This window comes from Macrosteles quadrilineatus, unplaced genomic scaffold (genome assembly GCF_028750875.1).
Source record: "Macrosteles quadrilineatus isolate MER2022 unplaced genomic scaffold, UCM_ALF_1.0 Scaffold_3__2_contigs__length_128488019, whole genome shotgun sequence".
Lineage (NCBI taxonomy): Eukaryota > Metazoa > Arthropoda > Insecta > Hemiptera > Cicadellidae > Macrosteles > Macrosteles quadrilineatus.
Genome location: NW_026542596.1, coordinates 74,934,014 through 74,946,586, shown reverse-complemented (window position 1 = coordinate 74,946,586; position 12,573 = coordinate 74,934,014). Strand labels below are relative to the sequence as shown.

Sequence of the window (12,573 nt, the reverse complement as noted above, 5' to 3'; positions counted from 1 at the left end):
ACACAGTATTATATTCCCACACTTCCTGTTATTTCAACCTACTTCAGATTATTATTATTTGCAATCGAATGAATATAAAAAACATACCATATTCTATAAGTTCAGAATAATATTATGAATAAGACATTGTTGCAAAGAATCAGCTGTTTCTCACAAATTGTTGTATTTTTACTAGCAAAAGTGTTTCAGTATTTTCATTTCCAATGCTGTAGTGTAGTGTACATGACGTATCAGCTGTTTACTGTTGCTAAAAGGCATGTAATCACCAATGATATCATCGCTTACACGTCTCTAGATAAACTAACAGATGTCAAAGAAGGTTACATGGACCTAGCATCAATAAATACCCATTACATATTGTATATTTTGTATGATATTTGACATATCTATGGAATCATCCATTTTATTAACAAAAAATAACATTTTATTAACAGCCTAAGATATAATAAAATGCATATATAAGATTTTAAAACAGATACATTGTCCTAATCACGACATTCAAGATTTCTTTGTATATGTCAGATTATTTAATTTCATATCAACCAAACTTAGGATACCTTAGATAATAGATTATTATTATTATTTGCAAATTATCTATCTTAAAAAGTTTAAATTGAATTGAACTAAAGGCCCAGTTATCTAAATTGTATATTAAATTCCCTCCCTGCCTACAAATGTGGTATAGCACCGCTACTCTATCAGATCCATACTATTTGGCAGTAATACTAATTTGAAAATCTGAACCCCAGTAGGAAAACATGCGATCAATCGCCTAACAATTCAAAGGTTTCCGCGAGGTATCAAATATCAGTAGTTTTTTCAATGTTCGAAACTGGACCCTGTTGTTCTTGGCAATTATTGTGCTTTAAAGGTAGTGGCTATAGAAACAGCTGTTTCTCTGTTTTACACCAATCACATGTTTTACGTTTAAAAAAAACGGTCAAATCCCTAGACTTGTTACTTTCTAACATCACACTTTTTGTTAGATAATATATAGTAAGTCTTAGCCAGTAAAATGCTATACTACGCTACAAGGCATCTAACTCGATTCTAATTTCATCCTTCAACTTATATTTGGGATCATCCCCAGTAGCTTCCCCATCTCAATACGTATTACTAATAGTTAATAATACTTGCATAAATAAAATGCAATTAGCATCACATTTTCTCTTCGGCAGTCAACCGCTTTAGCAGACTCCTCGTTCGTTATCTCGGATCATATCACGACCTAAACATAAACTCTAAACACAACATGCAGTGTGTTTATACTGTTGGTTCGGGGAAATGCTTATCAACGCAGACTAAGCAGTGAGATACAAAACACTCGGAGACGCATGATACACTTCTCGTTTTGACGCACGTCAGCTGTTGCCTGTTGGATGTTACTGTTGGCTGACGTTATGTTTAGTAGGGAATGTTGCTGAAAGTCAACAAATGTTTGCAGTGTCTGTAGATCAAAAATCACAGTAAGTCAAATAGTACAGTCCGAGCTAAAAACGTGGTCTATGTTAAAGCAATTGACTTATTGGGAATTTGACCTAATGCAACAGCAGTTTTCATAAAACGAAATACGGTAAAATACAAGTTCAGTTTCGCTGAGTCAACAGTGCCGGAAGATCAAAAGCAATAAAAGTGAACGTCGATTCAGTGTAAAGTAGACCTCCTGCAACGCTTACTACACCAACAAAACTCGCTTTTAGTTACTTCGTGTTTTGTCATAATTAGAATAAAGCTAAAATTATCATATTTGGTACATTATCTATTAATGCTTCTTGCCAACTGTTTGGTCAACACTGTAAATAGGTATAGTTTATGTAATGAAAAGCCTTTCGTCAAAATTTGTGGCATAAAATACACGCAAGGACGATCTGAAAATTTCTGGTTATTATATACGTTTGTAAAAGGAGATCCATTTAATTGTAGAACTATTTTATGAGTTATAATGTAGTCTACACATAAACTGTGTAAATGTATTACGCCTCGGAAGGGTTGAAACCTGTCCAAACTATCATATATATTATTAAAACGTAAATGAGTTTTTTCACATTCTGCCTCAACCAGTCGACGGATTTTCATAATTTTTATGTTGAAAGAAAGATAATTTTGAGAACTAGGGAATGTCAAAGCCATAATTATAATTAAGGGTCCCAGTTTTTTAGAAATTAAGTTTTAATTTTTAAAAAGTCTAGCAGCCGACGCTTACCTTCTAAGCTAGCTTTTAGTACAATATAATTTGCTTAACATAACAGCTGTAAACATTCAGCATTTGGAAACAAATTTAAAGACATATTTAGAGTTGACATATTTATACTATGTGTAATGCTGGCCATTGATACATTCAATTCTTAGGTATGAGGATGGCAGATTAATTAAATATGCATAGTAAAATTGTAGGATGTTCAAATTATTTTTAAAGGAATCTTTATAATCATTGATTTGTTTTAGTCCCATATAATTTGTTTTAACTAACAGCTGGTTGAATGTAATATTGTTCTATATAACTATTACGGTTTTGGCGAATATCCCATATAGGGAATAAGCTATTACCGTAGTACTTATGGTAACACCTGGACCCGCGGGACCGATTTAATTTTTCGTTTTGAGGTCCCTAGAGGCCAAAAACACCATCCGTTCAAATTCATATATACAGGGTGATCAACTCAAGGAGTCCACCATTGGGAAATCGGAAACGGTAAGAATTAGAGAAAACTTTAAATGGGGCACATACCTTTAATTTTTTGGCAGTTAAAATATTATTTTAGTTTTTTATCATGTTTTCGGATAGAATATGCAATTTAAAAACTTTGTTAGCTTTGACATTTTTTTGATAAACCCACTCGTTTAGGATTACAGCCTATGGAAAAATGACTTCCGGTTTACATTTTACATCATGTAGCTCCTAAACGAGTAAGTTTAGAGCAAAATTGCAAAAAGTAAATCAGTCTTAGAATTGCATCTACATTCCTTTAAGACTATAAAATAAAAAGTTTTCCACTTTTCAAGTTTGCCGCCATTTTTTAAAATAATATAATTCATATTTTTAATGAATTTTATGGTCTTTTTGGAATGTGGATGCAATTGTAAGACTTTTTTACTCTTCCCATTTTTGCTATAAACTTACTTGTTTAGGAGCTACATGATGTAAAATGTACACCGGAAGTCATTTTTCCATAGGCTATAACTCCTAAACGAGTCGGTTTATCGAAAAAATGTCAATTATAAAAAAGTTTTTAAATTGCATATTCTATCCGAAAACATGATAAAATATAGGGTGTTCCATAATAAATTTCAAATTTGGCCAAAACTAAAATCATATTTTTAACTGCCACAAGAAATAAAGGAATGTCCCCCATTTAAAGTTTTCTCTAATTCTTACCGTATCCGATATCCCAATTACAATTGAAATTGTAATTGGACACTAGTAAGTACCAGTGCACTTGTTGCTACCTCCCCCCTTCGGTTTCATGTATTCCTCTCAATCACTTCAAACCTAGGAGGATTAAACATTAATGTTAATTAATGTTCAATCCTCCTAGGTTCAAACCTGAAACACCCAGATCGAAACTCGCCTGTCGTTATTTTAACATCGCTTAATTTTTTTACTATATTTTTCAAAAAAGGAAGATTAAATTGATTTACTTTGGATTTTAAAAAGTGGACGTTTTATTTTATTAAAGATTTATGGTGATACGTAAATATTGTGGTATAGTAAAGTATATTATATTGTAGTTAAGTGTTAAATTTTGAAATTTTAGGGTGAATCGAGATGAATCTTTTTTTATAACATCTCTCCTACCTTAACGTACATACCAAGTTTTATAAACATCGGTTGGAAAAGTGTAAAGATAAATATTTGTATGTAAAAAATACAAAATGGCGGATATCTGGTTAACGAAACGATTTTGGAAAAAATGTTATCGTTCATTTTCTGTTTATTTTGACCCAAGGAATTACTAGGTAAAGTGTCTCTCCGCTTATTTTTAACACCTTGATTGTGATGTATTCTTATTAATATAAGTGAAAAATGTAAGCTGGTAATACAGAAAGATGTTTTATAAATAATATGAATGTACTGGTAATCTGTATATTCATCTTTTTCTTGTCCTTAGAACTGTAAATTAAAAGTCCACTCAGCAGTCGCATCGTACGATGTAGTTCTTTCCATGCGTTGCGAAATGCTAAATTTGCCGTTCTCTTCAACCCAAGTTATCTATTGAACCACTGATTGTAAAAAATTCAAAAAAATATATTTTACGCATCACACTTTTGGCTACAACTTTGCCACAGACAAAACCTCTCTAACCCAAAAACAAACAAAAATCTCGCATGCTAACTTTTTCATGTTAGAAATCACGATTTAAAACTATTTCACCATACATATCAATTTTTATTAATTAGATCGGTAAATAGTTTAAAGTTCCAACAAAATAGTCATTGAGTAGGACTAACCAAGAAGCTCTGTGCCAATTTTCAAAATCTTAGCACAACTTTAAGTACACCAAAACACGAAATTATTGAAGTCATGCGTCGAGAGGACTATCGTTGTTTTTAACAGATTATACTTTTGACCTTCCGGCACTGTTGACTCAGCGAAACTGAACTTATATTTTATCTTATTTCGTTTTATTAAAACTGCTGTTGCATTAGGTCAAATTCCCAATAAGTCAATTGCTTTAACATAGACTACGTTTTTAGCCCGGACTGTACTATTTGACTTACTGGGATTTTTGATCTACATACACTGCAAACATTGTAGTTTTTGACCTAGAGGCACAGGTATAAATTATTTGACCTTCCGGGACTGTTGACTTTCTGCAACGCGTCCGTTTAGTAAGCTATGACCAACCATCGACACATAATCCATCCAACTATGGATACGTCATGCCATAGATAAACCATACTCCCTTAGCAGATGTCTCATCCTTATGGAACAGCTGAAGTCAATTTTATTGTTAGTGCACAGTAGAGGTCTTGTTTTGTTTACAATTTGTGTATTGTGATTTCAGTCATTTAAAACCACGTTTAGCCAAATAAACGATCTAATAATAAACAACAAATAGTCCCTTGGTTATATAAGCAATCAGTAAAGCACAAATCATTAAATTAACCCTAAAATAATAGAAACAACACTAGCCATCAGTGTCACCAAAATGAACTAAACACGAAAACGAGCGTCAACATTTACAATGGTATGAGTAGTTTTCTTGTGTTAGTAAATCTATGGTCATATCACATTTTAATTCGTTTCTGTATTGGTACAAAGACACGTTCACGACACAAGTTTAGACGCACGTTTGTGGTTGCTCACGTTATTTTTAGCGAGCTACGAGCATTCAATTTGTTCATACAGTATATTGTTTCAAAGTTGACGTTGCCAGATACAATAGACATCTTTCAAGTAATCTTCAAGTTCCGATTATCTTTCAAGTTGAGTATCGTGAAGTTATTGGTCCAAACAATATAATATTACTTTATATTATTTTATAGTATAATAGTTGGTTGAAATTTTTAACTATTGTTAATAAATGGATTATGGTTCTACCTAAGCTTTCACGCATGCCTCACATTGTTTTGAATGCACAGTTATGAGGTGGATAACACCATAAACATGCATATTGTAATAGGATGTATGTTTTAAAATGTTATAGAACGAGTTGTAAAACACTTTTTACTAGATTGGCATGTAAGGAGATTTATTTTACCTAGAGTAGCAGTTATGCAATTTTATCCACTTAACTGACAGGCGTAAAAGTTATAACATTTTTGTAAATAGAACATAGGTATTTTTAACACTTACATAAGTAAGTGGACTTATTGCAACTATTGGAACGTCCATATAGAATTTGCAATTGTACTATTGTTTTGTATGTACGATGTTTCCAAATTCCAACTTCAAATACTAACCTACACAATCCGCCTAAAAACGGCGTTTTTGCGATGAGAATTGTCTTTTCCTTTGGTTTTGCTAATGTGGTGTTACCTATTTGCAAGTATATTCTCCCGTATAAGGATACCATCTGTTTAATTTATCTATATGCTCATAACAGGTGAAATTTTTGTATTGGTCAAACATTTTCGATCTTTTGAAGCACACCGTTCTTTCTCTAGTAACATTTCCTCATAATCATTTCTGTAATTCTCATAAACAACTTGTTGGTGTCAGAAACGTTGTGTTTGATTCTTGCTTGTTTTCCATCGTCAGAATACAACGTCTGCCCACCCACACGCTCACACATTCGCTGGAGTCGGGCAATTCGCCAGAGCTATTTTCATTTTAATGTTTATATTTTTACACCCGATTATGTTTCGAGCTGCTAAAATCCTCTCCAATAGCTTCACAGTAGTTTCTAAATATAAAATCGCATCATGGTTATACAAAACTATTGGAAACCTCGATAAAATGTTTAAAATCTTAAAAAATAAATATATGGTCGACTATTTCCATTAATCTTTTGAATTAAATTTCAAAGAATATAGGGCACTAGAGGTTCCGTGATGCATCAATCAAAAATATACTTCAAAGATAAAAGTAAAGTTGAATTATAAAGGGTGCTTTTCATAAATCGCAACCCAAATTACAAGTTAACAAGTGAGAGTTTAAGGACAAATGAACCGCATAAGTTGGTAGCCCTGTATCCTTCACTTCATTGTCGATCAGCTGATATGCATTTTTGCATTGATTCATACGTGGTTTCTATATTGTTATGCATTATTACTAAGTTTTTCAACAGATCGATAAATATGTAGTTTATTTTATTTCACACTTGATTCACGCATGGAAACATAATTTCAAATTTTCTTGCCATAATTACCTATTTACTTTAATGTTTATTCTACAATGCATACTCTTTGAGCTTACAAAAACACCATGTTGAGTTGTAATCCAGAATTTAATTCCCAATAAGACTACTATCTCTTATCTGCACCAGTGTGCATCATCTGTTAAGTAACGAAGTAAAGAAAAAAGCGGTACCCCAGCCGCAGCAAACCTGCAGACGAAGTGAATTACAATTTGTCTACATCAATATAAAGACGACAATGCCTGTTATCTCTCTTGACTATATCTCATAACTTCTATTATTATCGTCAAATTGCTGTGTCATAACTTTCACGTGATATGACTCATAAAGTGTACTTGAGTAATTTCAATCGTTGATTTTGATAGGACAGTTTAGACTTCTTATCCTTTTGTAAAATCTTAAGCTTGTTTAATGCGTTTCATTTTCGTGACGTTTTAGTGCTATTGTAGACCTCCCTTATAGAGGGTGTGTTTAATTATTTGTGCAAACCACGAGATGTATATAGGGGTTCTTTTCATGAGTTATTATTAATATTATCATTATGAGATGAGGACACTACCAAGGTGTGTGTATTTTGACCCAAATATGAGTGAAGGATGAGTGTAGAATGTTGTGGGATGATCTTTTTTACTGACTAAGATCAGCTGTTTCATTAGCCAGGATAATTCATCTATTTACTTATTTAATACGCAAGCAGGTTTTTTGTGACAATTACTCCTCCGAAACTACTGAACCGATTTACATGTTCTTGGTGTCATTGGAAAGAGCGTAACGCGAAGTTGTGCAGGAAACTTTATTTTTAGGGAAATAATTAGAGGGTGAGGCCCTGGGGCCCTTTAAAGTTTCGTATTTCTCCATAAGATTAACATGGGAAACAAATATTGTTATGAAACTCCAGCTGTTGTCAGAAATTAAAAGTGAGAAGAAGAACATATGTTAATTGTAAACAGTCAATAAGTTTGCTAATTTAACAGTTAGTTTGCCACAAACATTTACTTACTCGGTTGAAATGAAATAGTTACTATTTGAATTTGGGTTCGCGTAATTATTACAATGGGAAAAAACGAGAGAGCCTGGATAAATTGATATACTTAACTGAATTAACACTGTGCTGCATTTCTTAGTAATCATTGAAAGAGACGATTTGCAAACTATGGAAACATAGGAAAATCATAGAACACCACCAAGGGGAAGAAATAGAAATAATGTGTGTTATAAACACGAAAAAACAAAATCAGCTTTTGAAAAATGATAAGATATTTACAAGAAATGTTGATTATATCGATCTGTTATGTACATCTTGAGTATTCCATAATCTTTGAGTCGAATCTTTTATAGTCATAAAAAAATATGACTGTTATTCGTTTTAAAATAACGCCTGTAATACTTAGCAATTGCTCGATTTCGAGCAACAGGGACACTAGTTAATATAAAAGCTCAATGATCAGGAACAGCTAGGTTCAAGTTGAACCAGTTGTGAACCATCAAAAAGCTACTGTCTTTTCTCAGGATTGAACCAGCAACCTTTTGGTAATTAGCATAGCCTTCTCTAATACAAGGCCGCGTTGGTGAGTGGCAAAAACGTCGCACCGGGCGGCCTATTGCAGCGGTAATAACAGTAATAAACATATTCATAAACATAAACGTAAACATAAACATTGCAGAGACTCTCCATTATGAATTAATGCAACAGCTGTTTCAATAGGCCGGTACTGCGGTATTGCCATATTGCCTAGTCGCGGCCTTGTAGAGGGAGCCATGTTGTTAGTCGGTCACTTAAACCACTTACCCAGCTAGTTATTACGTATATTCATTGACCGAAGGAGTCTCTTTTGGCATTCTCCTTTACCAGATTTCCCAAATTTTTGCAGTTGGATAATGTCCAATATTTCCCACAAAATATAGTTGACAGTTTTTGAAAAATTAAGGTTTACGGCAACATAAGGGTTTGAAAGGACAAAATATTATAAATAGATTGAGCAAGGTTTGAGTATCCATATTGTTCAAAACAGGCCTATGAAATAGCATTACGGACAACAATACAACACCAGTCAAATAGGCTAGAGCAGCACTTTCTGCCAAACCCGAAATAGCGATGAGCTGCGCGTATTTGCAGGCAGAAGTGTCCATCTTGTATTCAAGTGAGCAGTGGACTACCATGAAGACCTTCACAACATATCTGGTATAATGTATAATAGCCAAATAATGAAGGAGTAAAATAAAATTATTATGGCTACAGTTGCCCAGTAGGATAAGTAATTAGTGTCAATTTCCAAGATTCAAGATCCAAGAATTTGTCAACAAGTGTCAAGATTTCAACAAAAAAAGATCGTTGATAGGAGTTTTCCCAAAGCAACAGTATTTAATGCTGCTACAGTGTTTGTTTTAGGATTCCACATTTGGGGTTGTTTACATTTGGAATGGATTCGTTGTCGAGCCGTCTTATTATGCATGTCTATTTTGCATATATCAAGGTGTTTGTTTAGAAGATTTTTTATGAAAGTAAATAAATGTTTTTATGGTACAGTATTTTCAATAAATAGTTATTTTACTATTGCTATTTAATAATAATTTATGTTATGACTTTAATCTAAAACAATTACTCATTTAATTAATGTATTGTTTAGTTTAAGATAACTATAGATATTCATTGACTATTCACCTATCAATTTTATTTACGTATTGTGAATTAAAAATTAAATAGGGCTAATTCGCCATTCAATCAATTTACAGTAGGCCTACGCCATATTAAAAGCTTTAAATTGCAGAGCTGAACAATACTTGGGAGAAAAAGAATGACAAGAGTTCATTCATCGTAATGCCCCAAACCTCAACATATCATAGCTTTCACAATTCACAATTCATGTTGCATCATTTAAGTCATCTAGGTGTTAAGAAGTGTTCGAAACACTTGACTAACACAAACATATCAACATTATGTCCCTCCTTTTCTAAACATCGTATACTGTAGTGAGTGCTGCAGCAGGCAGAAGGCAGATCTCAGAAGGTCACTTGCCACCATGATTGCTGTTAAAAACCTCGATTATTAATTAATGTAGACGTTAATGACGGGACGTATGAAATATAGTAAGTACTATATTAGAGTAGTATATAGTAGTATAGAGTAGTATAGTAGTAGTGTTAGAGAAGTACTAGTACTTGGTGATGGCAGACTCCACATTTTAAAACTATCAACATTAACAACCACTTGACAATCATTCGGTAAAATTCTATGATTCATTAATACTTGTATCTTTGCTGTTATGTATGTATTTGCTTCTTTGCATCATTAATATTTTCTTTTCATATTATGCTATTGACTAGCACACAATCATGAATGCATTAAACGTCTTCTTCAGAGTGACAGGAGACTCAACCCCCTCTTATCTCGAGAAAATAAAATATAACGATTTTTTACTTCCTATCATTAATTTAAAATATAGGGTCACTAAATTTGTACGTAAACATAATATCAGTAATAGGGATACTAGAACACTAGAACAGACATAGTAAATATCATAAACATAAACAAATAACGTTACTGGCTTGAAAGGAAACAATATTTAACATTGATTTAATAGAACTCTGGCCAGTTACGTCATTTGTTTATGTTTATGATCAACACCCTTTTCATTTCTAATATTCGTGTATGATGCGTATGAAAGGTTTTTTAGATCTAACTCATCCTCCATCGCGTTTATATGATCAGATTTGTTCTTACGCAGGACGGTCTCAACTGCTTTGACAAGAAGCCAACTAATTGCCCTAGCTGAACAAATTGATTGTAGACAACTCTAAATGTTTGACAATATTTGAAATTTGGATAAAATAACTATCTTATAACAACTTAAATATTGATACACAATACATAATTACAATAATTACTCTCTCTAACAGAAATCATCGTAGAGTGAACGATTAGTTAGCTATTAACAAAGATAAAATCCAAAATCTTTTCATCACGTGGGCAATCAGTAGGGTATCAATTTTAGTTTTATCACCATTTCAGCTGGATTGCTCCGATGAATATTTTAAAACGCAATCACTAGTTGAATCGAACACTGATTGACGTTTTTATCTTTGTATAACTATCACTGTAAGATGAACCTAGTTTTAAACATTTGTGCTTTACAATGATCAAGTATTTACACCAAAATAGTGGGTTGAAGCAACAATCACTAATTAATTAATAGTCACTAATATTATCTATCATAATTTTATTGAGCCATAAAACCATATAAGTTTCATTTCAAGTTTGCATTATTATTGATAAGTTTCATGGATATAGCTCTGAAAATAAAGTATTGAAATAAAATATAGGCTAGTGACGAAGTTTCGAAAATAATCAATCGATATTTTGTCTACTGGGCTAAGACGAAGTAGCTTTGGTCCAGTAATAGCCCCTCCCACTTTACATATGCCTATGAGTCGTAGCGGTGTACTTCGGTACTTGGCATCTTTAATGTTATTATCTTCATAGTCAAGGCCACACTGGGGCTTAACCTGAAGTTTAATTTAAATATAAACCTATACCGCTGATAAATAAAAACATAAAAGCTACAGGCTTTATATTCAAGAACATAATCTGGTAACTTAAATTCCTTAAACTTATCAAATTGAGAAGAAAGATTCTTCTTAGTTTTCCACTACTCGTTCAAGTTCATTCAAAGTTTAGGTAAAGTACAAAGCAAAACTCCAGAAAAGTGAAAAAATCAATTGAAGAATCGGACTAACAACTATCTACTGTTTTTAAGCGTTTTAAATTGCATTCCATATCAATCAAATTTTAGTAAACATTTAATTATATTGTATAATATTCTTCCCCAAATCTTGAAGGGTAGTCTCACGTGTTTTAAGTATGTGACTCAACTCGTGATTCAAATAAAGATTTATAAAAGAGTAATTTAGAATACGGTTTAGGAAAAATATATTGTCTTTTACAATTCAATGAATGGGTGCCCACCCTAAATAGTTTATACGTATTGCTAAGACATTATTTTGGTGAACTCGTAATACAAACGAAAAATATAACACGTAGAGTAAATTATCGCAAATAAATTAAAATCGACTCATAATAATTGAATTAAATACTTCTTACCACAAATTTTCATAGGTCAATTATTATTGCTTATCTGCATTTTTAAGCATATAACACGCCATGCACACTATTTCGTTTTCGGCTTACAATAAAAATGTTGACGCAAAAAGTGAAATTCAGGAGAAATATAAAAATTTTAAAATTAAAAATGTTACCAACCTGAGAAAGAAGAAAGGTAGCGGTGACTTTAGTTGGCAGCTGGGGCACAGTCACTGAGCGAGTTTTGAGCTTGAAGCAGTTCGTGAAACTCAAGATGCCCGCCCATTGGCGCTCGCCAGAACCAAATTTAACCTCCACTATTTCAGGCGGCGACGAGGGAATATGGGTCGCTCCCGGAACACCCTTCATGAGTACTGTACGTTCTACATGTGGTTGGGGAAAAAAACACGAGAAATGTACCTTGATAAGAAGACTGTCGTGAAAGTCATCTAAATAAGGCTAATTAGGATCACGAACTTTTGAGAAATCGTAAGCCGCACTTGAATAAAAGGTTTCATGTTAAACGTCCCACAAAATATTTGTTTTGTTATAAACCCTCTTCTAAGGGCACGAACCATAGCTAAAGGGTTGAAGTTAATAAGGTAAAATAGTAGTAGTAGGTAAAATAGTGTAAAGAGACTCTTTTCGACCCGAGCATACGTTTTATGGCCGAAGCGAAGCCGAGGTAGGAAAATG

At 33.0% G+C, this 12,573-nt stretch overlaps 1 protein-coding gene across 14 annotated transcripts in view; it reads right to left on the bottom strand.

The window, feature by feature from the left end:
- LOC128988505 (troponin I) overlaps nucleotides 1-12,159 on the bottom strand; it is an 80,502-nt gene extending 68,343 nt beyond the window's left edge. For 6 of the 14 annotated variants that reach the window (XM_054409855.1, XM_054409857.1, XM_054409856.1 and 3 more), the window contains exon 1: nucleotides 12,058-12,159. The gene's annotated coding sequence lies outside the window, so the exon portion shown is untranslated. The remainder of the gene's footprint in view (nucleotides 1-12,057) is intronic. The other 8 variants (XM_054409854.1, XM_054409860.1, XM_054409859.1 and 5 more) reach the window with 7 other exon arrangements.
- Nucleotides 12,160-12,573: the final 414 nt, after the last annotated feature.